Genomic DNA, 26,236 nt, shown 5'->3' on the forward strand with positions numbered 1-26,236 from the left:
AAGAAATCCTATTCCATTATCTAAAATGTCCACTACAACTATCTTGAGCACTGTGCAATATTACAATAATAAAATAAAACAAGCATCCAAAAAGCCAGCAACTCTTCAAAACAAAAGAGAACTAGTTTAAAAAACAGTCCTAAAAAGAAGAGGGAGAACCCAGAAGAAACACCCTCCCTCCAAAACTGGCATCAATCAGCTGACCAGAAGTGAAATGTCCTGAAGACAGCTGCAGTCAGGTTCTCTTTAACACTATTATACTCTTGTTCCTAACCCACCCAATAGAAATTTCTGCACAGAAGGAACAACAACCTGAGCAAACTCAGCTTAGAAGAGAATTAAGATAGGATCACACAAATGCTTCAGGTCTAAATCATTAAGTGCATTATAAATTAAACAGTAATGTCTTGATCTTTCAGAAAATTAAATATTCCCTCATCCCATTCCAAGAGAGGAAATATTACAGCAGGGCAACAGCCCAGCTATAGTTAAGGTTTAGACCAGGTTTCTGTTTAAAGCTTGACTCTTCCAAGTGCATCAAAATCTGGGAATAATTTATACCTTCAAGTCAGTGGGACTGCTATGGGTACCCACATGGCCCACAGTATGCCAACGTTTTTATGACTGACTTAGAACAATGCTTCCTCAGCTCTCATCCCCTAGCGCCCCTACTCTACTTGCACTACATTGATGACATCTTCATCATCTGGACCCATGGGAAGGAGGCCCTTGAGGAATTCCACCAGGATTTCAAAAATTTCCATCCCACCATTAACCTCAGTCTGGACCAGTCTATACAAGAGGTCCACTTCCTGGACACTAGAGTGCAAATAAGCAATGGTCACATAAACACCACCCTATACCGGAATCTTACTGACCACTATACTTACCTACATGCCTCCAGCTTTCATTCAGACCACATCTGACGATCCATTGTCTACAGCCAAGCTCTAACATACCACTGCATTTCCTCCAGTCCCTCCGACAGAGACAAACACCTACAAGATCTCTATCAAGTGTTCTTAAAACTACAATACCCACCTGCTGAAGTGAAGAAACATATTGACAGAGCCAGAAGGGTACCCAGAAGTCACCTACTACAGGACTGGCCCAAAAAAGAAAGTAACAGAACGCCACTAGCCATCGCCTACAGCCCCCAAATAAAACCACTCCAGCGCATCATCTGCAACCTATCCTGAAGGACGATCCGTCACTCTCACAGATCTTGGGAGATTGTAAGCGAGGACTGGCCTGACAGCCCCGCAACCTAAAGCAAATATTCACCAGCAACTACACACCACACAACAAAAACACTAACCCAGGAACCAATCCCTGCAACAAACCCCGTTGCCAACTCTGTCCACATATCTATTCAAGGGACACCATCATAGGACCTAATCAGATCAGCCACACCACCAGGGGCTCATTCACCTGCACATCTACCAATGTGATATGTGCCAGCAATGCCCCCCTGCCATGTACATTGGCCAAACCGGACAGCCTCTACGCAAAAGAATAAATGGACACAAATCAGACGTCAAGAATTGTAACATTCAAAAACCAGTAGGAGAACACTTCAATCTCCCTGGACACTCAATAACATATTGAAGAGTGGCAATTCTTCAACAAAAACTTCAAAAACAGACTTCAACGAGAAACTAGAACTGGAACTAATTTGAAAACTGGACACCATCAAATTAGGCCTGAATAAAGACTGGGAGTGGATTGGTCACTACAAAAAGTAATTTTCCTTCCCTTGATATTCACCCCTTCTTGTCAACTGTTGAGAATAAGCCACGTCCACCTTAATTTAATTGGCCTCATTAGCACTGACCCCCCACTTGGCAAGGTAACTCCCATCTTTTCATGTGCTGTAATATTTATACTGCTTACTGTATTTTTCACTCCATGCATCTGATGAAGTGGGTTTTAGCCCATGAAAGCCTATGCCCAAATAAATTTGTTAGTCTCTAAGGTGCCACAAGGACTCCTCGTTGTTTTTGCTAAAATCTATACAGTTACTCGGATTGCCTTGAAATCTTGTGTGTCTCATGGGTATGCAGAGTTCTCTTAATGATCCAACTTAGGGGCCATTTGACCAGGATGTTCCTGAGATACAGCCTCTGGAAAAAAAATAGCTTTTCTTAAAGTTGAGAGATTCTGGCAACCTATTTTTGGTCACAGAGCTCAAACAAGGGCTCAGAACATTGCACCAAGGTGCCCAATACTCAAGGGTTACCCCAATAGAGTGCATGCCACTCACTAGTTCTTTGGGGGAAATCAAATTAAAAGATTATTTCAAAAATATTTTTCTTTTCCAGTTTGGCTTGTTGCAAGACTCATTCACTAATTCTCATGCCAAATTTATTATATTGAACATGCATGAACAGAAGAGTTAACAGGACTGATAGCCTTCCAATTTTCACACCAGCTGGAGAGCCAAGGGAATAAGCAGGAGTCCTATGAACCTGACCCACTCAGCCAGTGTCAGTCTGAGTCCCACCTGGGGCAGAAATCTGGAAATGGCTGGGACATTTTTGCTAAAACCTCTCTCTATTGGGGGAAAGTAATCACAGGGTTTTTGTTGGTTTTTTTTAAACTGATATGTGAATGCTTGTTGGCAGGATAGGGGCATTTTATGTGATGGAGGAGTAGAGGGAATGGGGATGGATGGTAGGGGAGGTGAGTGGGGCTGGTGGGCTCAGGTGACGGGTGCTGGGAAAGGGACATGGGGGTGAGTGGCAGGACAGGGGGAAGAATAGGAGCAGGGTCACCTGTCGGCCCCTCTGTGTGTGCGCGCGCATGCGCCAACATATGAGGTGTCTGAGGTCCCTCTCCTTACCCCTCCCACGTGAGCTGGGAGGCTTTGCCCGCCCCCAGGATGTAAGAGTCCAGCTCTCTACCCTCATGTGTGCACCAGGGTCTGGGGAGCCCCTGCCCAACCATGGTGATCTGATTCTCCCTTCCCATGTAAGCCAGTTTCTGAGGAGCTTGCTTTTCAGGGGGTGTCTGAGCCCTGCTCCCTGTTGTTCCCCCCACCACCCCTCCCAGGGTCTGCCAGAATCTGGGAGGCCCTGACCATCTATGAGGATCTGACCCCTCCATCTCTGTCTCCCTCATATGAGCCATGTTTGCGGGGGGGGGGGGGGGGGGGGTTGCTGTTTGGGGATTGTCTGAGCCCCTTTCCTTACCTCTCCCATCTGAGCCAGGATCTGAGGAATACCTGACTCTCCAGGTGGGAATCTTAAAACACATATGCTCAGTGTATACACTAAGAACACACTGCTGACACTGAGTGAGTAGCTGAGAGCAAGTATGCTTGGCACATATCAGTTGTGAGTTTCCATCACTGTGGGGGGGTGGGAGGGGGAAGGGAGAGGAGACCCACTGACATGAAGTGAGCTGTAGCTCACGAAAGCTTATGCTCAAATAAATTGGTTAGTCTCAAAGGTGCCACAAGTACTCCTTTTCTTTTTGACATGAAGAGAGACATTCACATGCCTCAGAGGCATTGTTTCAGTCTGTATTCATCACCATTCAGGTATTCTTTTTCATCAGATTTCAGAGTAACAGCCCTGTTAGTCGGTATTCGCAAAAAGAAAAGGAGTACTTGTGGCACCTTAGAGACTAACCAATTTATTTGAGCATGAGCTTTCGTGAGCTACAGCTCACTTCATCGGATGCATACCGTGGAAACTGCAGAAGACATTATATACACACAGAGACCATGAAACAATACCTCCTCCCACCCCACTGTCCTGCTGGTAATAGCTTATCTAAAGTGATCATCGAGTTGGGCCATTTCCAGCACAAATCCAGGTTTTCTCACTCTTCCCCCCCCCCCCCCCCCCCCACACACACAAACTCACTCTCCTGCTGGTAATAGCCCATCCAAAGTGACCACTCTCTTCACAATGTGTATGATAATCAAGGTGGGCCATTTCCTGCACAAATCCAGGTTCTCTCACTCCCTCACCCCCCTCCAAAAACCACACACACAAACTCAGAGAATATCACATTGGGGTGAATGGGCCACTTAACATCTCTTAGCCTGCAACTTTGAAGTCTGAAATCAACTCTGGGTAGAAATCTGAGGCTGAACTGTAAACATCTGGGAACAATCCACCGCTCTCAAGGTTTTGAGGCTGGAGAAATTCAATCTGAGTACAGCAGAATATTCAGAACATGCTGAACCTGTTTTTTGGTTTTTTTTTAAACAAGAAAATAAGTTACACATGCAAATGCTCACTGGAAGGGGACAGGTGATTACAGGTGCAAAAGTAGGTGGTAATAGGGGAGGAGGGATTTGGGTCTGCTGCCAGCGATAGGGGTATTATGGGGAGGGGGATGAATGGGTGATAGGAGAGGGAAGAGGGGCTGGGAGACTCAGGGGAGGGGAGAATACAGGAGGGGTTGGAAAGCAAGTTAGGGTTTAGGGAGAGGGGCTGTCAGCCCTGAATTCTCCCCTTCCATGTGTGTGGTGGGATCTGGGCAACACCTTTTCAGGGCTCTGAGCCCCTCTCCCTGCCCATGCAACTTTAACTCTGCCCTCTTTGGGCAATGCCCCACAATGCCAACACACACGCCCATGCACTCTGTTCCCCCAGTCATGGACAGGCGCTACATGCACTTGCCCTGCACTCAAAACACTGAGCCGACTCCCTTGACAGAACACCACAGTTGTAAAATTTAACCACTTCATAGCCTTGTACAACCCTTTCACACAGGATAGCACCTAACCCTATCCCGTTCCCTACCCATTGTTATATCCACAGACTGCTTGCGTAGTCCAGTTTACCACTGACAATATGCATGGCAAGACCACCCCAGTGCCCTGATACTGATACAACCTATACAATTCTGTATTGAAGTGATGCAGACTGAAATCTCAAAAAGGTACACATATACCTGGTTCCTTTGATAACACACATGTGATAGGGATCTCCTCCTATCACAATCACAGCTTTTCCAAACTACTCCCAACTTATTCCTCCACCTGCACAGAACAAGAAAAGGAGGACTTGTGGCATCTTAGAGACTAACACATTTATTTGAGCATAAGTCTTTAAGGTGCCACAAGTCCTCCTTTTCTATTTGCGGATACAGACTAACACAGCTGTGCTACTCTGAAACCTACACATAATACAGCTACACATAACACAGGTTTCAGAGTAGCAGCCATGTTAGTCTGTATCCGCAAAAAGAAAAGGAGTACTAGTGGCACCTTAGAGACTAACCAATTTATTTGAGCATAAGCTTTCGTGAGCTACAGCTCACTTCATCGGATGCACTCAGTGGAAAATACTGTGAGGAGATTTATATACACACAGAACATGAAAAAATGGGTGTTATCATACACACTGTAAGGAGAGTGATCACTTAAGATGAGCTATTACCAGCAGGAGAGCGGGGGGGGGGAGGGGGGGAGAAAATCTTTTGTAGTGATAATCAAGGTGGGCCATTTCCAGCAGTTAATAGGAACGTCTCAGGAACAGTGGGGGGTGGGGGTGGGGGAATAAACATGGGGAAATAGTTTTACTTTGTGTAATGACCCATCCACTCCCAGTCCCTATTCAAGCCTAAGTTAATTGTATCCAGTTTGCAAATTAATTCCAATTCAGCAGTTGGAATTATATTATTATTTATTATTATCAATTATCAGTTAATTGGAATTAATTTGCAAACTGGATACAATTAACTTAGGCTTGAATAGAGACTGGGAGTGGATGGGTCATTACACAAAGTAAAACTATTTCTCTGAATGCCAGAAGTATATAAACCACCATTAAAGTTCCTCAAGATGCTATCCTCAACTCAGAAGGCATTACTTCAGTCTTACCCTGGATCAGCTTAAATCAGCAATCCCCGATCCAAATGGAAACATCTGCCATAAAATCAAACAGCTGGAGACTGTGCACACACACACAGAAGCAGTGAGCCAAGTATCAGCAGCATACTGGAGGTACCTTAGTCCACACCCTCCAAAACAATTGGGAGGGAGGCAGATGACACCCCAATAGTGATTTTTATCAGTGTGTAGACTAAGAGCAGCAGTAGAACCCCCACTGCTTCAGTCACTTAACTTGATTCAAAGTACTCAAGAATATACAGCTTTGGAGTGGGGATAAGCAGGCTAACATAAGAAGGTCTGATGTATATGATTGGGGACATGCTTCTCGAGTTATAACATGTATAGGAACAAAAATAAAGAAAATGCAAGTGTAAGAGCAGTTAAATCAGCCCCTTTTCTCATCATTTATAACCTGAGAGCAAACAAAAACTGATTTAATAGATTTTTTTTAAAGAAGGAACAAAAATTCAAAGTAAGATGAACATAAATGTTAGCGGGCAAACGAAGATGCTCAAAATTAATATTTTTTACTATCGACATTTTTGTGGGGCAGGGGAGAACAGAGTCTTCATCATTTAAAACCAATTGTTCAAAGGTTTTAATTCCACATATTTAATCATGGTTTATCTTGTTTAAACTGCTTTGTTCAGTTCTAAACTGATTATATATTCTTGAGGAAAAAAACTAATTAAAAAAGAGAGCACACTCAAGTTTTACATCATACCTGATTTTCAAGCAGTCCATAAAGAAAATGTTTTTAGTCTTTCACCGCCGTTTTAATTCTTACCAAAGAATTCAAAAAGGAAAAATCATAGACCTTGTAAATTTCAGCAGTGTGCAAGATTATTTGAGTTTAAACCAAATGCAACATAACATATATCCATTCTGTTGTGTACACACTAATACAACAACTCCTCACTAGAGCCAGTTGGGCAATTTTAAATGAATTTGGGGGAACATACCAGTTGCAATTAAACTTTCATCCAGAAAGGTTTCTCATGTCCAGGATGGAACTTCTGGTCAAAACTAAGAGAGCACACACCAGCCCAGAACAGCCAAGAGCTGTTCAATAATTTAGGATGGACTTACTGTCCTGTTCAAGCGGCAAAGAGTCCTGTGGCACCTTATAGACTAACAGACGTATTGGAGATTAAGCTTTTGTGGGTGAATACATGTACATGCATCCGACGAAGTGGGGATTCACCCACAAAAGCTTATGCTCCAATACGTCTGTTAGTCTATAAGGTGCCACAGGACTCTCTGCCGATTTTACAGATCCAGACTAACACGGCTACCCTTCTGATACCATCCTGTTCAGGCAATGCTAAGGGAGGAGAAACCATTTGCAATTCCCCTAACGGAGATTCCCCCAGCCCAGCAGGAATAGCTCATTTCTACACTTCTCTCCCACAACCCAAGTCATAGGTGACATACGGTCCCTTGGCCACAGCGTTGCCAGCTGGTGTAAATGACAGCAGCCTTCAGGCTGTTCTAGTCAGGGTTGAGAATCTAGCAGTGAAATCAGAATCCTAATTTGTTTTTGGTTCTCAGCATCTCCTTCTTTCCTCTACTCCCCAACCTGCTATCATGGGTGTCTGCATAGATAAGTAGATCCCACAAGCTCAAGCAGAGCTAATTTAGCTCCTGTGCTGTTTTCTCGGGGGTTCCCACAAACCAGCAGACAACAGAACAGCCAGAGCTTCCTCTCTTTCATCCCTTGTAATGCAACAGGCAGCCAGAAGGGGAGTAGCCTCATTAGGGAAGAGACAGCAGCTGCCCAGAGCACTCTCAACTCACATTAGAGCTGCTCGTAGGCCAGCATAGTCAGCAATGGGGGCCAGTTGAAGAGGTGGTGCCCCCATCCCTGTGGCGATTGGGCTAATGAAAATTTTTCTGTTTAAAGCTTATTGGGGATGACCTAGGGAGCACATTTTCAGTTGATAATCAAATGCATATTTTCTTCCCAACACCATCATCCTTGCGGACTGCAGGTTGGACACCCCTTGACTAATATAATAATCAAATTATAAAGTGACCCAAGACCCAACTGCCACTATAAGAGACCCAAGTGGTACAGGACAATTCACTCTTGCCCTCACTTTATTTAAGATGATCAATATCCAGAAAGCAGGATGGGTGGAAAGCCATTGTTCTGAGCAAATAGCCTTGAAGAAAAAAAAGGGACTATGCAAAGAACAGACAAGTAAATAAAAGGTGGATGGTGGTACATGCCAAGAATACCTCAGTGTTCAAACACTCCCCCCAAATCTCCCTCCCAAAAAAAGATTTTGTAGGGGAAAAAAAACCTTAAAAAACAAGAACTGATAACAAGTATATCTATATTGTTTTCAGTATTCTTAATTTCACTTTCTTCAACACTTGTCTGCCTTGAAATAGGATCTTTAGGTATTTTGATAAAGAGACAGATTGGACGTTTGTCTAGTTTTTCTATATTCTTTATTGACAAACTGCATTGTAATTTCTTACATGAATACTCTTGAATCAAGACATGCCTCCATCTCTCAAATATATGTCGACCTTTAATATCTAGGGAGATCTCTCTAACAAAGGAATTAGCATATCATAAATATCTGATATTAAACTAGAAAGATGCAACATTACAATGAAAGCTCATTGTCCTCTCTCCCCTTCCTCTACTTCAGTGGTTCTCAACTTGGGGTATATGTGCCCCTGGGGGTACACAGAGGACTTCCAGGGGGTACATCAACTCATCTAGATATTTACCTAATTTTACAACAGGCTACATAAAAAGCACTAGCAAAGACAGTACAAACGAAAATTTCATACAGATAATGACAGCTTTATTACTGCTCTATAAATGATACACTGAAATGTAAGTATAATATTTATATTCCAATCTATTTATTTTATAATTATATGGTAAAAAAGTAAGCAATTTTTCACTACTATGTGATGTGACTTTTCGTATTTTTATGTCTGATTTTGTAATTTTTTTAAGTGAGGTGAAACTTGGGGGTACAAGATAAATCAGACTCCTGAAAAGGGTACAGTAGTCCAGAAAGGTTGAGAGCCACTGCTATACCTGATAAAGGCAGAAGTTGGGGTTCCCCTATCTATATATCTCCCTCTGCTGGATGGGACCCCTATACAACTATTCCTCCTCATTTGAAGTCCAGTAGCTTCTTTTCCTCTCTATCCTCTTCACCAGGGGAGGAACTCTATGGCTACTGTTCCATTGGTCTGTTTTTCCAACATCCCTCCTACTATCCAATATACAAGCCCCAAAGCAGTATGAATACTGCTATTATGATTGGTATTCCCCTTGCCTTGTTGGAGAATCAGCTAGAGGACCACAGCACAGGCCACATGTACAGAGCTTTCCAGACCCACATGGAGTTCCAGAGTCATGGGAGGAATATCCATCAACGGTAGAATAAGAGGCTATGTTCTCCTTCTAAGTATTTCTTCACACAACGCACAGTCAACCTGTGAAACTCCTTGCCAGGGAATGTTGTGAAGGCCAACACCATAACAGGGTTCAAAAAGAACTAGATAAATTCATGGAGGATACGTCCATCAATGGCTATTAGCCAGGATGGGCAGGAATGGTGTCCCTAGCCTCTGTTTGCCAGGAGCTGGGAATGAGCGACAGGGGATGGATCACTTGATGATTACCTGTTATGTTCATTCCCTCTGGGGCACCTGGCACTGGCCACTGTCAGTAGACAGGATTCTGGGCTAGATGGACCTTTGCTCTGAGCCAGTAGGGCCATTCTTATGTTCTCCCCACCAATCTACCAATCACGAAAGTGTGCTAAGTTATGGCACTGGGTCTCTAAATCCTTCAAGAGCAGATCTAAAACAAAGGCTATGATGAAAGAGAACAGACTATGAAGAAGAGATAGTACATAAACCTTTAATTTCCCTTCTTTTATGGCTGAGGGTGGTCAGGAAGTATTTTGTGAAGCTGCTGAACAACAATAGGCAGTTTGAGAGGAGAGAGGGAGTAGATTACTCCAAACCATAAGCAGCTGGGGAAAAAAATACATCAAGAGAAACAGCTGTACTGATGGAGTACAACTGCTGGCAGTGTGGAGAAACTTAAGTATAAACACTCTCTAGGGTTTGAGATTAGAACTTGGCGTTCGTTTTGTGACAGTGACAGAGGAAAACAAGCTAGCTTTAAGACCGCATGATAATATACAAGACTGACTTAGTTTATAGTGAAAATTAGAATGTTGGTCTCAACCAAGGCCCTGGAACATTTCAATATGATCCGTATGGCCCAGAATACCATAGTGACACTATTGAAAGTTATATGATTTTGTTCCCATATATTCTGCAGTGATACTAGAGAAGGGTGTGTGTATATGTATATATATTTTCTAAACCAAAACTTATATATTTTGGTTCCTATTGTAACCAGGATGTCCACATCAGAAATGCTTAACATTTAAGATAATGAAGCTGAGCAGAAGCTGGAGATGAGACAAAGAATGAAATTCTGCTTCCTTTGACTAACAAAAAAAATCTCTTATCTAGACAACTGTATTTCTGATACCCTATGAACAATCTTTCAACATGCATAATTCAAGAGTAAGCTTTCATCTGAGCCTTGTAATACCCTCAAGGACCTTCTGTATTTTTAAAATCTTTTTCTGGGAGTAGTCTGCTTTTGATTCATGAGATGGAAGATATGCACAATAATCCTCTACACACAAGAGAGCAAAACTCTGTTAATTATAAACACAGGAAGGATGGACTAGTGATTAGGCCATTAGCCTAGGAACTAGAAGACAAGGATTCAAGTCCCTGCTCTGCCAAAGGCTTCCTGTGTGATCTTGGGCAAGTCAGTTAGCCTCTGTGCCTTAGTTCCCCACCTGTAAACTGGTAATAAGTAGTACTGCCCTTCCTCACAGAGGTGTTGAAAGCATAAATATATTGATGCTTGTGAGGAGCTCAGATACTGTGGTGATGGGGACCATAGAAGTACCTTAGATCGATCTATTGACCTGGTTGATGTGCAGTTTGTCCACACTAAACATGCAAATGACATGAATCTTACAGTGTTTATGTACCAATGGCTTACACATCAGATATATTTGTAACTGAAATGTTTTTGAAAACAGAATGAAGTTCACTAGATCTTATGTTGCCATACACAATAAGTATTTGAGCAGTTACTTAAAAAAAAAAAACTTAAAAGATATGTCACTTCTACAAACTGCATGATGTACTTGTTTTCTTTAATTTTCTGTACCCTTCCTATGCCTCTGATCACACAACCAATCAATAAGCAGCAACAAACCGGCCAGAATAGATAACACAAACCACACCCACCCTGTACAACCTGAACAGTCACCGCAGTAACGATCCTGTATCAAAAAATATTTGACCAAAAATTATGTGCCTTGCTGCATGCTTTGGAAGTTAGTAAATTCAGGCTAAGAGGACTGCTATATTGAGCAAGTTCTACAGAGATAACACATCTACTTTCCACTGATAACATCCTGCCTCAAGCCCTGGTACATCTGAGAACTGTCAGCAAAATCATGTCAGGTGACCCTAGCCATCAAGATGATGCATATGAAAAGAGGTTGTCTCTAATATAGCCATGCCTCACAGCATAGGGCTCCGCTGATTAAAAATCAACATTTTCAAGAAAACCAGAAAACAGAGAGAAAGCAGTGCATATCATCTAACATGTGTGATGTGTTCATGCCAATTCATTCCACTAAGGAGGACCACTTCTTTCCCAAATTCAACCCTGCATATCACTACTATGCCAAGAATACCCTAATCTATTGAGAGAAAATCCAACCACTCACTTCATTCCCCAAACATTTTCTCATTTTTTGCCTTATTTTCTCTGTTCAACCCTGAGCTCCACCAAGCCTTCAACTCAATACATTCAAAACAGATCTCCAACTCCACATTCACCCTACTGTCATGAACCGAAGAGTTTAACTCAGTGGTGGGCAACCTGTGGCCCATCAGAGTAATCTGCTAGCGAGCCGCCAGACAGTTTGTTTACATTTGCACAGCCACCCTCAGGTCCCAATGGCCGCAGTTCACCGTTCCCAGCCAATAGGAGCTGTGGGAAGCGGCACGGGCCATAGAGACGTGCTGGCCGCCACTTCCCACAGCTCCCATTGGACAGGAACAGCGAACCGCAGCCACCGGGAACTGCAGGTGGCCATGCAAATGTAAACAAGCTGTCCGGTGGCCCGCCAGCAGGTTACCCTGATGGGCCGTATGCCGCCCACAGGCCGCAAGTTGCCCACCACTGGTTTAATTGACTCTGAATTCTCATTTGCCTCCTACCTCTCCTATAAATCCTATAAATAGGTCTATAAATCCATCTATCGCTTCTACAGCACTCTTACATCAAGCACTATTTCAGCCACTCATCTTCCAATTCATACCTTCATCTCCTCTTGTCTTAACTACTGTTATTTCCTTCTTTATGGATTCCTTATGTCGCAATGTTCCAAACGTCAACTTGTCCACAATGCAGAAGCTCATCTTCTCACCTAGAAACAGGAAAACAGCACCCCATATTCATCTGCTCTTGCTTCCTTGTCCATTTTAGAATCCAGTATAAGTTTCTCCTCACTTCAAAGTCTTCCATTAATTTAGTCTACAGAGAGGACAGTTTCAACACCAGATTCTTCTATTTGTAGCTCCCCATCTCCATGTCTACGCACAGGTTAACCCACACCTTTCCCTTCTGAAACAGTCTTCCTGCTTCTCTCCATGCATCTCCCTGATGCTTTTCAAATCCTCTCCCCTACTCTCCCCATATCAACTTCCTCTCTCTAGTAAAATTCACAAACCTCCCATCCTATTTTCTCTGTATTCGTTCACCCTCAGTCCTAAAATATTTTAAGATACTTCAGTACCAGGATTAGATACTGTAACCATCATTGTATTCACATGTACTGTGGAGACTAATCACTAACAGCACTTTTCTATGGGAAACTTTTCTATGAAGGTCACTATACAAATCAAATGAACTAAGATGTTAAAACTGAACTATACAACATACGCTACATATCTGAAGTTTGGTTTTTAAAAATGCCACTGTTTGAAAATATGTTCCACAAAACTCAAGAACATGTAGACTCAATAAAACCTCCATAAGGAAGTTCTGAATTGCAGCTGAGATACCTTTCTTAACTCTCCAGCTACATCCATTGCCTGGATATGTTCTGATGCCCTGTATTCTAACATGGGTGGGAACTACACAACTTTTGAATGAACATTTTAATTATCAAATTTCTGAATCAAACAAACGGATATTACATTAGTACTTACCATAGGTGCTGCAGTATCCAGATACAATGGGATGTGTTAATGATGTAGTTTTGAGCTTTTACTCAGAGCTTCCTGGGTTCTGTGGATTTAAATGAAAGTTTAATTTGAACATACTTTTCAGTAGCTTTTGATATACAGTATCATTTAGAAACCTTGTTACGAGGATTTATATAATGTCACACTTTCACAATGGGAGGGGGCAAAGTTTCTATTATATATTCATACATGTTTAAGTCAGGGATTTAAGTTGACTATGGAATTGCAGGAATCACATGGTTTGTACCAAAACATATGGTAGAGATCAGCATTGCTTACAGTTAGCAGGCTATGCTCCTGAGGCAGTACCGGAAGCAGTGGAAAAGCAATGAGAACCACTGTTCTCATAGTATATTTTCAGCTAGAGGTGATCCTCAGAGAGCATGAAATTTGATCGCCCCAAAGAAAGAACATAGCAAAGCAAAGACGGAACAGTGTGGGGAAGAAAAGAGAAGAGATGTGACTATAAACTGGACCAGTCATTGCCTTAAAATAAACTTGATTATTACAAATTCCACTCAACATTTATGTTAGGACACAAGGCATCAGAAGATCCTGCTTTCAAATAAAAAAATAAAGCTTTGACAAATACTGCAATATTATAGGCAATGTCTTATGGTGGTGGTGGAGTACCACCACATGCACAGAAAGAAAGAAGAAGCATGGATTTTTATTTGCCATACCTAGACACAAGGCCAGTGATTAATCTAAATAAGCTCCTTAGATTTCTCATACATCCAAATGCAACATCAACTTCTCTCATAGCAAGGCTTGAAAAAAAAATTTACTTGACACATTCTAGTCAGATGACTAAGGCAGATGCAGGGAATGCAAGTACACACTTCTACAGATCCAGGGGCAGCAGTAATGCCCCCCCCCCCCACCTAAGCTGCTCAAAAAAGGGTAGATGGTGGGATTCCTAGGACAGTGCTGGTTTTTGTCCCCGCTCAGAGGCTCTACCTGTTCTATATGAAGCATAGGTTTCCCCAGCCTACTTTTTGCAGCTGGAGGGGGAAAGTTTTCCTCCCTACCCTGAAGGCTCCTGACTGTTGTGTGAGGATTGTGTTGGGGTTCTCTACCACTGTTTTTTTGGCTCCCCTTTCCAAAGAATATCTCCAGTGCCCCCCCCCCCCCCCTCATAGCTTTCCCAAGCAGTAGACAACTGAAATTGACCTGCTTCTTGTCTATTTCACAGAAGCTGCCAAGAACTGAACTACAATGAAATTAGCCTTTCACTCTATTTCCCCTGTTTAGGAAAGTTTTGCACCACAACAAAGGCAGGTGCTGGAACACCCTGTCTACAAACTCAGGAAGGCAGCACTACCTTAGTTCATGCAATGAAGGTTATCTTCACAACTATTTGGAATCAAAAGCTTCATTTTCTTAAATGAAACTTTTGATTCAGCAAGAAATGACGACTTAGGCCACCCCAGTCTTCAGGGAAAGTTTCCTACTCCTAATGTAACACAAACAGACAGGATGTTTGTATTTCCAAGACTGTGATCAATAATGTTTTTGCAAGCCAGCTGGCAAGGACTGTTTTTATGTGATTCTGCAGGAGGCAGTACATTGCAATGCAGATTCCCCTCATTCTCTGCAGGATTCTGCAGACTCTGCACATCCATCACTGCAGAGAAATTTTATATTCCAGCTGTCTACAGTTCTTTTTTTCTCTCTCATGGTTGGCACCTCCATTCCTGAATTAGGCCTCTCCAACCAAACTTTTGTCCGTTTCACTCTGAGGTCACCCTTCCCCCCTCCCTTTTTCTTCTCACAATAATGACTGCTCAGGGTTGACAATGCCAGCTGGGAGCTAGAAAATAAATTATTCAGTTTAAAAGGAGAGTCCTCACTAGAGTGTAAGAAGAGCAATATGGCTTTGCCTGTGGAGTTGCTCCTCTCCTACACAATAATGGTGTATGGCAAACAGTGTATACCTTAAATGTAATGCGACAAGGAGGGGGGAAAGGGAAATAAATATTCATTAAATCATAACACATTTTAATGTGAACCAAGTCAACATTTCACCTTTTCAGATATCATTAGAACACTTGCATTTTTGGGAGTGCAATGACCAGCTGTATTTTCTTAAGGGTTGGGGAGGAGAGATCACAAAAGAGCTGACAAAATTGCCCACTGACTCAGTCTTGTGCCATTTCGTGGGTCCACATGAGCAACACCAAATTTTTGCTCATTTAAAAAAGAGAGGGTTGTGTTTCAGTGATTGTCTCCATTCATAAGATTGCCACCAGAGAGCTTCCTCCGGGCACACACAATACTCGGAAGAGAGTGCTTTAGAATATGTCCTTCCCACACATTTCTGGCTCACCACCTCTCTATAAACCTCTCAATGGGCAGCACAATGCAGTACAATCAGAAGGGGGGAAAGGCAGAATTGCAAGACAATGGACCTGTCAAAATCAAAGAAACGGCAACCATAGCTCCTGGTTTAGCTTCCAGAAGCCAGCAGGATGGGATGCCAAGGCACTGGCCCCACAGTGATTGTTCCAAGACCAGCAGACCTCCTCATTACACTTATACCAAGAGCTGTACACAACAGGCACAGTGGGGGAAAAAAAAACCCATAATAAACCAAACATCTCTGCACCCAGGGATGCTGGCTCCTTCCCTCCGGAGCCTTGTCTCTTCCCAAAGAGCCTTCCCTCTGCCAAAACCACCATCTTTTCTCCCATGCAAAGTCTACCCGGCAGTGGCAGGGTACAGAGCCGTGCAGCGCACACAGCAAGGCGGGCCGGGGAGGAGAACGGCGCCGGGTGCTCGGGCAAAGCAGCGGGAAGGGCCCCGGGGTCCCTCCACCGCCTCGGCGCTTGACAACACAAAGGGCAGCCGCAGCAGCAGCGCCGGGCGCTTCCCCCAGCCCCACGGCCCGGCGCACCCCCCCACAGTCCTCGAACCTGTGGCGGGGGTTGAACGGACCCTGAGGCTGCGCTGGGGGCGCTGAGGGGGCTCGTCCCGTCCCGGCGGGGAGCCTGGGGCGGGGACCCCGGACTCGCCGCTCCCGCCCCTAGGGAGCCGGGCTGCTCTGCTGGTGGAGCACGATCCCTCCCCCGCGGCGGGAGTTGGGAGCCCAGCCCCGCCGCCTCAGCCCGGGGAACAAAGCCCAGTCAGGCCGCAGGGCCTGCTCTCCACGCCGCTCCACCCCCGCCCGCCGGCGGCGAGCCCGCGGCCGCAGCCCGCGCAGCCAGGGGACGAGTCCCCAGCCCGGCGACTCACCTGGGCGGGCGGCGGCCCCCCTGACCCCCTTCCCAGCGACTCGCTCCCCCGGGCCTGGCGGCAGAGCCCCACGAGCAGGCAGCGCCGAGCGATCGCGGCAGGAGGGCAGCCGGCGAGCCCAGCCCCAGCCCGGCTCTGCTGCGGCAGCCCGAGGACCCGGCGTGCAGGGAAGGGGAGCAGGAGCTACATTATTTCCCCCTCCCCTTAGCCGGTGCTGCAGCTGGTTTGGGGCAGGGTCAGCAGAGAGCCGGCAACAACAAGCCCCACCCAGAAGGGAAACAATGCCCTAGCCAAGCCCCCCCCCTCCACTCAACCTTAGCGGGTAGGAGCAGCAGGCACCCCCCCGCCCCCCATATCACCCTATTGCCCCCAGCTGGTAGCATCAGGCACTCACCCAAATGGCCACATTAGCCGCCCCTACTAGGTAGCATCAGGCACTTACCCAGATTTTCTTCTCTTCCCTCCCCCAGCCTACCCCCACCGGGTAGGATCAAGCACTCACCAGATTTCCCCCACTTGGTACCATCAGGCACTCATCCACACTGAACCCTCCCTTCTGCCCTCACGGTGTAGGATCAGCATCAGATACAGTATTCATCTAATTCTGAAAAGAGAGTGGCCTCCCCTGGGTGCTCTTACTGCCTTCTTCCTGTCTTTAACCTCTTAATCACCGGAGAAAGAAGAACAATGCCTGACCCTGCTGTTAAGGATAAAACAGTACTAGTATTTTATGTATTAAGTGCCCACCCCTGGCAATCTGCACAGTTACATGTATAATAACAAACAATTCAGTGTGACATCTATGAAGATGGACACTTTAGACTTCCTCAGAGAGAAAAAACAAAAACAAAATGAAAATCCCAAACACAATACTAGGCCAACAAGAGGCCCTATCCTGTACTCCTTGCCTAGACAACAGTAAAGAGATACATAAAACATAGGATACTGGGCCCCAAGAACATTTCTACCTGGTCCTGCCACAGCACAAGGGGCTGGACTTGATTACCTCTGGAGGTCCCTTCCAGTCCTACATTTCTATGATTCTGCTTTGGTGTGGGAAAGTATCACTGACACCCTTGAAATAAAACCCAGACTCCACCCCCAAAAGCATTGTGTTTGTTACCTTGCAAGCTTCCTTCAGTGAGGACAGGTTATGATTTAAAGTATTCACCAACAAAGCCCAGAGTACAAAAAGTCACAATAATAAATATCACTGTTTCCTAATGATTAAGATGGGGCCATTGTACATTTCCAGCATATGGATGGACTGGAGGCAGAACAGACAATGGGTTAGCTAGTGGTGCTGTTCATACTGTGTCAGCACTTCTGTTGTTTTCCCTGTTTTTCGAGAGCTTTATATTTTATATTATAAAAATTAACAAGGCTGAAACTTGTCATACAGAATATTACAGTTGAAGCAATTGTTCTTATTTACAAACATTTTTAAATATTCTCTCAGCCACTTTTTAAGATGTAAGGCATGAGCTTCAGGACCCCTCAATCTGCAAAAATTTAAACATATGCTCACTTTATGCACATGAGTCGTCCCATTGGCTCAGATCCTGCAACTGACTGCTTGAGTGGACCTCTGAGTTTGTTCAGAGTCAGTTGCAGGATTGGGGCCACTAAATTCAATTCGACTATTCACATAAAGTTTATCATGTTTGTAAATGTTTGCAGGATCACGGCCTATGTCTGATCATCAGTTTTTTCAACCAAAATGTCAGATTTTTAAGCAAGGGGACACCTGTATTTTAATTCACTATTTACATTTACTTCTTCCATATTACATACAAATTTAGGGCATGGATCTGCATCAGTAACTGCACGGGCAGATCCCTGCACCCATGTGGAGCCCCATTGATGCCCAACATGAATGGAGTCAATTGCAGGATTGAGGTTTTAGGGCTCAAATGGGCACATAGTACTTTTTAGTTACTACCTATTCCAATCCACAGAGCAGAAAGAAAAAAGAGTCTGTGCTAAAAAGGGGTCCTGAGATCTGGAGAAAATACAGCTGGAATGGTCACCTTCTTCCCCCACCTAAGCCACTCTGAGACCACCAGTTGCAGAGCCAGGGAGCAGGGGGGATTTCAAGAAACTCCAAATGTAGACCCTCACCAAAAACCAATACTCTCCCAGCAGAAAAGTCAGAGAAATACCCAAAGAGGGAGTGAGCAGTAGCTCAGTGTCTCCAGCCGCCTTATAGTGGTGAACCATTGTTTCCTCTTTGCCACCCTTTCACCAGCAACAATAGCAGAACCTCAGCAGTATGTGCGGAGTGTGGCACCTTCACAGCTTTTTGTGGTAGGTTTTTCTTTTCTTTGCTTTTTTGTCTCATTCTCTTTGTGCAGCCTCAAATGCAGTCTTGTCAAATTATGGAGTCGGGGGCAGCTAGAGGCACCTAACTTGGATTATAATGCTTCGCAGCCCAAAGTACACATCATGCACCTGTTCTTAAGCTTACTTTCATTTTACTTGAAAAGGGGAAATAATTACTTGTCAAACGATATCCTACAATTGATATTGCCCTCCAACTATGGGGATATCTGGTCACTACTTTAAGAAAAAGATGCAAAAACATACCAAAGCTGTGTAGCACCTATAAGAAGAGTTAACAGAAGAGAAGGATCATTCAAAAAGCTTCAGTGGTTAAAAGTTTTTATTTTGCAGCAATTAAATAAAATGACCATAAAATGACATCTGTCATTTTCTCTGCCTGCCATTTTAAGATTACCATTTTCTTATCTGTGGACAAGATAGCAGGAAATCCTAATGAATGAGTGGAGGAAGTGGAGTGACCAGAGGAAAGGTTTGCTAACACACAGGATGGAGACCATATCTTCAGGGCCTGTAATAGCACCAGGCAGAAGTAGTAAACAAATACATACATACATAAAAAGGAAAGTGCCTGCACAACAAAACTGAAAGAACAACTTTTGCAGCCTGGTTCTCCAGGAGGGAGTTAAAGGCCTTTTCCTTCCACAAACTTGTTTGTAATATGGCTTTCAGAGATGTTAAATCAGGACTGCATACAGAATCCCATTAAGAACTACCATGACCACGGCACTCACACCTTTCCTTTTTACCTCCAGGTAACAAAACAACAAGAGCTGTTATGCTTTTGATCCACTTCACTGAGAGAATCTGCAAAAATCTTAGCAGTACTGCAGATGCAAGAGCAGATGCAATACGGAGGGAAAAGATTTGTTGTATATTTCAAGTTTCTTCTGTTCTTTCACAGTAAGGATAGTATAGGTTGAAGCCAAGGCCTTCCCAAGAGTTAAAGGTTTTATGTATGCCTCCCTGTGAAGAAGTTCAAAAAGATCTCACACAACTAAGTGATTGGGCAACAAAATGGCAAATTAAATTTAATGTGGATAAATGTAAAGTAATGCACACTGGAAAAAATAACCCCCACTTTACATACAATATGATCGGGGCTAAATTAGCTACAACTAATCAGGAGAAAGATCTTGGAGTCATCATGGATAGTTCTCTGAAGACGTCCATGCAGTGTGCAGCGGCAGTCAAAAAAGCGAACGGGATGTTAGGAATCATTAAAAAAGGGATAGAGAATAAGACGGAGAATATCTTATTGCCCTTACATAAATCCATGGTACGCCCACATCTTGAATAATGCGTACAGATGTGGTCCCGTCATCTCAAAAAAGATATACTGGTGTTAGAAAAGGTTCAGAAAAGGCAACTAAAATGATTAGGGGTTTCGAACGGGTCCCATATGAGAAGAGATTAAAGAGGCTAGGACTTTTCAGCGTGGAAAAGAGGAGACTAAGGGGAGATATGATAGAGGTATATAAAATCATGAGTGGTGTGGAGAAAGTGAATAAGGAAAAGTTATTTACTTGTTTCCAAAATATAAGAACTAGGGGCCACCAAATGAAATTAATGGGCAGCAGGTTTAAAACAAATAAAAGGAAGTTCTTCTTCACTCGGCGAAGGCTAGGACTATAATAGGGTTTAAAAGAGAACGGGATAAATTCATGGAGGTTAAGTCCATTAATGGCTATTAGCCAGGATGGGTAGGGAATGGTATCCCTAGCCTCAGTTTGTCAGAGGGTGGAGATGGATGGCAGGAGAGAGATCACTTGATCATTACCTGTTAGGTTCACTCCCTCTGGGGCACCTGGCATTGGCCACTGTCGGTAGACAGGATGCTGGGCTGGATGGACCTTTGGTCTGACCCAGTATGGCCATTCTGATGTTCTTATGTATCCAGCAGTGCTAAGGGTTCTTAAAGGTGACATGTTGCACACATTCTGCAAACCCTGTGAAGCAGCAGCCATCATCTGACAGAAAAGATGATATGGTCTGAAGATGAGAAGAAGCCTGCCATTCATAAAATAGAAAGGGTCACTCCAATATTTGTATCAAAGAATGGTTGCCAAGTTTATTCTGGTTTCCGGTTTAAAACTAGAATTCATGTTATGTAAGCTTTCTTGTTCTTATTTAATTAACATGGGTGGGGGGTGTATTGTGTTCCTTCCCCTTTCGTAATCTTTTTTTTTTTTAATTACATAGATGGCAAAGAACTCCTCTGACTCCACCTGCTCCTTTCCAACAGGACTCAGAGTGGTGGATGATATCTGTTACTGTTCCCTGCATGCCCTCCTTGCCAGTGTCCTGTAGGCATCTATTCTGTCTCTCCTCTTCTTCATATATCTACAAAAGACAACTTGGAGGCTCCACTGGCAACAGTACCACTGATGACACTCAGGTAGGTATCTCATTTTCCACAGATTCCTCCAGTGCCACTATAAGGTTGTTACAGTGTCTACAAGAGTTCAGTTCCTGAAAGCACAGGTGGCTTTAAATGCCATTGGGTCAAGGCTGAGGCAATATTTGTCAGAAGGGGAGCTGGGGAGAAACGCTTTCAGGAAAACTCGCCAGGACATTGTCCTCTCCTTAAAGACAGCTGCCCTTTGTCAAGGTAATGACGCTTTTAAGGCTCATTTCTGAGGCTACATAATCAGGTAACTTTCATGGCAAAAAAATGCCTTCTTCCACCTCCAGCTTGCCACAAAATGTCCCCATTCCACCCAAATGAGTACCTGGCAAATGGTACCAAATTTATCACTTCCAGACTGGATTAATGTAATGCACTATATCTCACGCTGACTGTGAAACCCATATATTGTGCAGAATGTAGCAACCTGGCTCCTCATCAGGAAGGACTGCTGTACAGTCTCTGTGATCCAGTCCTTACACCAACCAGCTGCCACTCTATTTCTATTTCTGCTGTTAGAATCAAAATCATTAACAAATCAGGTCCCAGCTATGTCACTGACTGCATCTGTAGCCATAATCTACTAAAAAAGCAACACACCTCTGAGACACTGAAGCTAGAGAAAAACAATTCTTATTCAAAAGGATCTTCTGTGGACAAACTTTCAGAGGAGATTAAACTAATCCAGAGGCTAACCACCTTTAGGACATGTTGCAAGATGTTCCTCTTTGTGAAAGCTTTCCCCCATAACTGGATGGATGTTTACAACCACCATATTAACAACAAAACATTAAACAAAAAAAGTCTCCTAACAGCCTGCTATAAATGGTGAAGGGAGAAGAGCCATCTATTTCTATCAATTTCAAATTGAAATTACTTGAATATGCAGGACCAGATATAGCCATTTTATAGTTAATAAAAAACAAGTATTTTAATAACGCTGTATTTTTAATACTCTCCAAACCCAGCCTTCATTAACTTTTCAAAGTGTATGTACAGTCTATATATCATACCTTCAGGGTTAGAAGGGAGGAGCAGAGAGGTTTATTTGACTGGCTAATATTTACTCAAAATTCCAAGTCCTACTGGACTTTGCTTTGTAGATTTAAGGATCACTTTAGAAGGCTGGGTGGAAGAGGCAATGCCATCAGAAACTGGGATGGGAAATCAGTGCAAAGGCAGTGGAAATAACGTATACTGATACTTATAATCCTGGAAAGCAACAAAACTATCAATTAAAGAGAAAAAATACCAATGACTTCAGTAATGACTTATTTATTAATTCAAATTCATTAAAAGCCCTATAGGTGTCCACATTATTTATAGGATAGGTGTCAAGAGCACAAAGCTACACATTACTACACATGTATTTTTCTTTTCTTTAAAATAAGACTTTGCTCATTTATGGTACTTTCCAACTGAGGATCTCTAAGCTATTTAGAAATATTAATGAATTAAGCTTAACAAAAACCCTTCCACGTAGGTAGGTGTGCATCATTGGTTAATAATGAAATTTAGGCAGAGAAAGCTTATAGGCCAAATTCTCTTCCTCTTTGCCTCAGTCATGGTGCTGGAGCTGGAACTGTTCTTCAATGGCCAGCAAAGAATTCCCCTAGCATAGGCATAAAATGGTAAGGCCAGCACTTCCACTAACTGCCTCTTTGCCCAGGACATGTTGAGGTTGAAGTGTGCTTATGCTGTGCCAATTTTCAGCTTGTGTATGGTCCCTTGGAGCCATACCGAGGTGGTGTAAGTTACAGCAAACTAGGGACTACTCCAACTTTATACTGGGGCCACAACTGAGAAATCTTGAGTACGAGGGAGTCAACACTGACTCCCTAATTGATCTTCTCCACATGTCCTGTGCTGGGTAGATCTTGGCAGAAGAGAGAATCTGAGCCTAAGTATTTTGCTCAAGGTCTCACAGGCAGTCTGTGTCAACGCCAGGAGTGCTGGCTCATGCTTTAACCACAGACATTTCTAGTAGGAATCTATTTATAATTCCATCTGGTCATAATATATTTTTCTATCAGTGATGCTATTGATAATTTCTGTTAAAATAGTTTTTATTTTCTAAAAGTGATGCTAGAGCTACTAAATGTGAATTATAGAAAATAAGGAAAAACTCTCATGAGCTTTGTTAACTGTGCTGTGTGAAGACACAAAAGAGCCTTTGTTATAGTCACAGCAACACTCATACTATGGCAATAACCTACATATTGCTTCCTTCCTCTCTTGATGTTCTTCCAAAAATTTAGTCTGTGCAACATTTGAACTATTTTAACTTATGTCATCATGCAGTCATGAGTCTGGTCTCATCTTTACTTTTTAGATGCTTTGTGTTGTAATAAAAGTCTTCTTTTGCTGCACTCCTCAGATTATCCATATCTGTTACTAACATTCACATAGCAGCAACTCTTGAAGATGGAGGGTACTTTAGAAATTTTCTCTGGCTCCACCTACTGCTGAATAAAGGAACTGTGAATAGAGATACGGCCTTTTGGACTCTTCTCATGCATTCCTTTCCTGAGATTATTAATTTTATTTATTATTTGTTTGCTCAGATCTATGAAAGATGCAAAAGATGGGTGGCCATATTAATCAGTACTCTAAAATTAGTGTAGATGATTACATTATTGTAAGTTAAGACTCATGTTATTAGGCTAGAAGATATAATTTGCATGCTATTGTAATTCATTGGTTGTGTATATCTTAAATCTATCGAGTCACTGAAGTGTGGCAGGATTAGAGTAGGCAGAAAATGGGGAGTGGTAATTGAAAATAGGGGCATGTATTTGTACATGAAGAACTGTAGTCATGACAAGGCAATATCACCATGTTTATGGGTAACTAGCCGCATAAGCCTGGTGTTTTAGTGTCTAAACTTCTGGTAGCAACCAAATTAGTGCTGGCAAAACAATGGAAAAAGAAAGCCACTCCTATGTTAATAAATGATATTAAAAGGCATGGAAAATTGTAATAATGGAAAAATTAATACACCAGGTACATACCTGATAAAAGCAGCAGAAATAAAACCAATATTTAGAAATTTTGCTATTACAATTGAATTCTCAAGTAAGCTACATTCACCTACCATTTGCCAAAAATATCTGCAACTTCCTTGTGATTTTTGGTAAAGGTGGTACAAAAAGTGAACTAGCGGAGAGAAATATTAACAGCATAAAATCTTGGTAACTGAAAGAGAGAAAAAAGATAGTAAAAATACTTAGCTAGATTGTCAAATGCTATAAAACCATGTAACTCCATTTATTTTAATGTAGCTATGTTGGTTAACACTGGCTGAAGAACTGGCATGCAAGGTAGAAAGTAAGTTTTGTTACATTGGTATGTATCAAATATGTACTCCAAATAATAACATATATATATCTCAAATGTTGATAATGTTTATATGTGTTTTTATAATTCATGATGAAAAAAATGTGGCCCTCCTCCTGCAAAGGGTTTTGCATGAGTGACCCCATCACCCATGTTGTGTCTGAGAGAAGTAAATGGCAATCTCTTTAAGTAAAAGGGACCCTTATAGGAGACTAAAAGGTGTGTACTTTTTTGTTAATGTTTCTTACTATTCAGGTGCAAGCAATGAGAGTGCTCCACTTTTATCAGTTCCTTCCACATGCTAGTGGCTGTTGGATTATATATCATGCATCAGACTCTGCTATGATCCTGGTAAAGGTTTGGTTTAATCGGTTTTTACTTTCTGTAAAATGCAACTTCCGCAAACTTCCGCTTTTATGTTGAGGAAACCAGGAAACTTAAATACAAAAATAAAGGCACTAAAAGCATCATGACTGCACAGCAGGTAGGTTGAGGACTTAAAAAATGTCTGCTGTGTTCCATAAGAATTGAGGCTGTTTGAAGGACAGAATGCTCCATTCTTTCTGGTGCCATTAAACCGTCCTCCTTGCTTGGAGATGAAAGAGGTGGGCAGCGAAACCACCAAGAATTGCAGGTGGTTTGTTCTCAAAAGGCAAAGGGGAACAGGCAAGGAAGCAGCAGATGCCTTTTGCCATCCACACAGACACACCTTCCACACAACCTATTTTCAGCTTGGAGTTAGTGTGGTCTGGTGGTTAGAGCAGTGGCAACTAAGCTCTTGTATCAGAGGGGGGACAGCATGTTCATGAAGAAGAACTAAGAAGAAGAACTAAGCTCAGAAGTCTTGCCTCTCTGTCCTGGTGCTCTAACAAGAGCTGGGCAAGGCCGCACAGGGGCTTTTGGGGACCCAGGGCAAATTCTGAGATGGGCCCTCCACCCTTCCAGACAAATTACCACTGAGGGGATGCTCCTGGGAAGGGGCTGAAAAGCGAGCCTGCCCTGCACTCACCCTATAGCAGCAGCTCCTGTGCTTCAGGACTGTGTCCCACATACTCCTTTCTATAAGACACAGCATGGAGCACAACCTGACCCTTTGCTGGAAGGGATTTAAAGAGTTAATATTGTAGGTCTCACTACACCCAAAAGTAGTGCTGACTATTGATGGCATTTCTGGGTTATTACTAATAAAACACTTGCCTCCCTGTGCTGCTTTCGCCTGCGGCACCACAACACAAAAGAACCAAACACCGTTTTTCCTCTTGAAGCTTGATTACTTATTGAGTCCCTGGAATATGCCCTTATATATCTGCTCAGTCCTTGGTCACCTATCTTCCCATGTTATGCACTAAGAACTAGGCTGTGAAGGAGACTACACTGAGGCTTGGTCTACACTGCATGGCTAGGTTGATGTAAGCTGCCTTGCGTCCACCTAGCTGTGTAAGTGTCCTCACTTAAATTTGGCTCCCAATGACTTAAGTGCCTCTCTAGGCCAAATTTAGTAACACCACCTCCCTGAGCAGCATAGAATCACGGTCCATGTCATTTGGTCGATGCAGTGACAGTGTAGACACTGCGTTGCTTACATAGACTGTTTCTGGCCACCAGGAGCCATCCCACAATGCCCCACACTGACAATACAATCAATACAAGCTCTCCAGATGAGGGTGCACACCTCTGACACAAGGAGCGAAGTGTGCATGCGCACAAGCAATTTAATAACTGCAGTGGCTGCT

General features: G+C 43.1%; 1 protein-coding gene across 7 annotated transcripts in view; it reads right to left on the minus strand.

The window, feature by feature from the left end:
- The window catches only part of SESTD1 (SEC14 and spectrin domain containing 1), a 124,932-nt gene extending 107,907 nt beyond the window's left edge, over window positions 1-17,025 (minus strand). For 2 of the 7 annotated variants that reach the window (XM_073306038.2, XM_073306039.2), the window contains exons 1-2: window positions 16,421-16,648; window positions 13,151-13,229 (exon numbers count right to left, since the gene is read on the minus strand). The gene's annotated coding sequence lies outside the window, so the exon portion shown is untranslated. Of the gene's footprint in view, window positions 1-12,258; window positions 12,367-13,150; window positions 13,230-16,101; window positions 16,215-16,420; window positions 16,650-16,814; window positions 16,838-16,922 lie in introns of those variants that run through there. The other 5 variants (XM_073306035.1, XM_073306036.2, XM_073306040.2 and 2 more) reach the window with 5 other exon arrangements.
- Window positions 17,026-26,236: the final 9,211 nt, after the last annotated feature.

The sequence above is a fragment of the Lepidochelys kempii genome, chromosome 11 (assembly GCF_965140285.1).
Source record: "Lepidochelys kempii isolate rLepKem1 chromosome 11, rLepKem1.hap1, whole genome shotgun sequence".
In the NCBI taxonomy this organism is placed as follows: Eukaryota; Metazoa; Chordata; order Testudines; family Cheloniidae; genus Lepidochelys; species Lepidochelys kempii.